Source organism: Seriola lalandi, unplaced genomic scaffold, assembly GCF_002814215.2.
Source record: "Seriola lalandi dorsalis isolate HSWRI2012SDOR001 ecotype SW California unplaced genomic scaffold, Sedor1 jcf7180001976605, whole genome shotgun sequence".
In the NCBI taxonomy this organism is placed as follows: domain Eukaryota; kingdom Metazoa; phylum Chordata; class Actinopteri; order Carangiformes; family Carangidae; genus Seriola; species Seriola lalandi.
The window spans coordinates 1-1,994 of record NW_019447271.1 but is presented as its reverse complement, the minus strand read 5'-3'; the positions used below and the strand labels follow the sequence as shown (position 1 = coordinate 1,994).

Here is a 1,994-nt window from a genome sequence, read left to right as displayed (position 1 = left end):
CTGTCTGTCTGTCTGTCTGTCTGTCTGTCTGTCTGTCTGTCTGTCTGTCTGTCTGTCTGTCTGTCTCTCTGTCCATTTACAGGAGAGCTTGTACTTTAATCTGACTCTAATAATGCTCTAATGTTTAAGTGAAACATCCAACTGCTCCCCTCTATCCTTCTCTCTGCAGGGAGATGCTGCAGCTCTTCAAATCCAACAACAGAGTTCCTTCGTAAGTCTCCACCCAAACTACAACCACAATTTTGACTCCAAAGACACAGAAAATCTTCAAGTGACCTCAGAGCTCTGATTTATGACATGTTCATCATTTGGGGATATTTTATAATGACATTCTCCAGGTAGTAATTACTTGTGGTAAAGTTGGAATCCTTTTGTTTTCTTGGCTCCAATATCTCCAACTTGTCAACACCAGCAGTAAACATGTCACTAGTACAAGGTTATAAAGTGTGTAATTAGACATATTGGTGCAGTAAGTCGTAGAAATGAAATGTAATGCTTTTTAGAACTTCTTCTGATGACACAAATTTGGCCGAAATGTTCATGTTGACTGAGCAGCTTATGACCGTGTGTTTCCCGCTGTATGATTCTCCAGTGAGCAACTGTTGGAAGACTTCCTGTCGGTGTGTCTCAGCAATGGATCTCCTCAGAGAGCAGTGGACCTTGTTCAGCTGTCTGCAGCCTTCTGTCTGCCAGAAACACCAAAGCTAGCAAAAAAAGCTCTGGCTGAGTTTGATCTGAACGAGGAGCAGAGGTGAGGAGTAGAGAATTGTTGTACTACTGCAGGAAGCGTGTTTTCATCTGAGACAATCGCTGACAAATATATATGTCATGTACACATTTTTTGCACTTTTGGGGAAATCAGCAATCAGACTACATCTGTTGCACACAGCTGTCAAGTTCAGCCATTGAGGAGACACTATAGCTGTGTCCCAATTTTGGGGCCGCATCCTTCAGCAGCTGCATTTGAAGACCAATTGCGTCACAGCAGCGTGAGCATTTCAAAGGCTCCTTCAAATGCAGCCTTTTCTTGGGTAGTGTCATATGGTCAGTATGTGAAACTGAGGACGTAGTTGTAAACTGTTGTGGAACCACTAAAAACAGCTACTGTTTTACTGTGAAAATTCAGTGAATAGCGTAACAATACAAAAGACCTCAAATCTCAAGTGTGCAGTGTTTTACCTCCACAACTTTCATCAAAATGATATGATGAATTAACAATAGTATGATATTGAGAGTGTTTGATTCAGCTCTCAGGGACAAAATTAAGAAGAGCAGTTTTTTTCTTTTAGAAGTTTTCCACAGAAACTTTCCACAAAGTCTCTGATAGTGGCTTGATAGAAGCATCTTACACAAGTAAATCAGATGTTTAGTTTCTTACATTGCTGGGAAATACAAAGAAAAAGGTTTGAGTAGTAGCCTTTGATCTTGATGTCATGTATATGTATGTATATATTCTTACTGAATCCTAATGTTCACACACAGTATCTTGGTTCTCTGTCCCATCCAGAGCCGTTTTATCTGAACTGGAGTCTGCAGGAGAGTCCTCTGACTGAAGGAGACGACACAGGGTGAACCGCTATGACTCCAATAACTCTCTCAACTAAATAAGAATACATCGATAACAAAATCTGACAAATCCATAGACTTTACTTATTTCTGTATCTGTGTAATAAAATTATGTGACATTGAGCAACCTCTCATAATGTCTTCCTTTGGGTGTCAGCTAGAGGCCGCTATTCCTCCCCTTCAGGACATTGTCAAGTAGCTCACTTTACAGGCTTAAAACCATAATATGTCATATTCACAGTTTCTCTCCCACTTTTTATGCTTTTAGATGACTTTTTTCAACTTGCTTATATGGAAACTAGACTGTTTATCACTTCAATAAAGCACAATAGATAAAATCAGGAGAGAAGAGCATCTCCAGCTCATAAGGGGAATTTTGCTATCAGTGAATCCATGACTATAAACCCTGTGGCCTAGAGGAGAAGATG

The 1,994-nt window shown here is 40.1% G+C and overlaps 1 long non-coding RNA gene across 1 annotated transcript; it reads left to right on the top strand.

The window, feature by feature from the left end:
* The first annotated feature begins 64 nt into the window (after nt 1-64).
* Nucleotides 65-1,689, top strand: LOC111656630 (uncharacterized). The gene is made up of 3 exons (XR_015437315.1): nt 65-211; nt 593-751; nt 1,508-1,689. It is a non-coding gene; the product is annotated as an uncharacterized LOC111656630 (long non-coding RNA).
* Nucleotides 1,690-1,994: the final 305 nt, after the last annotated feature.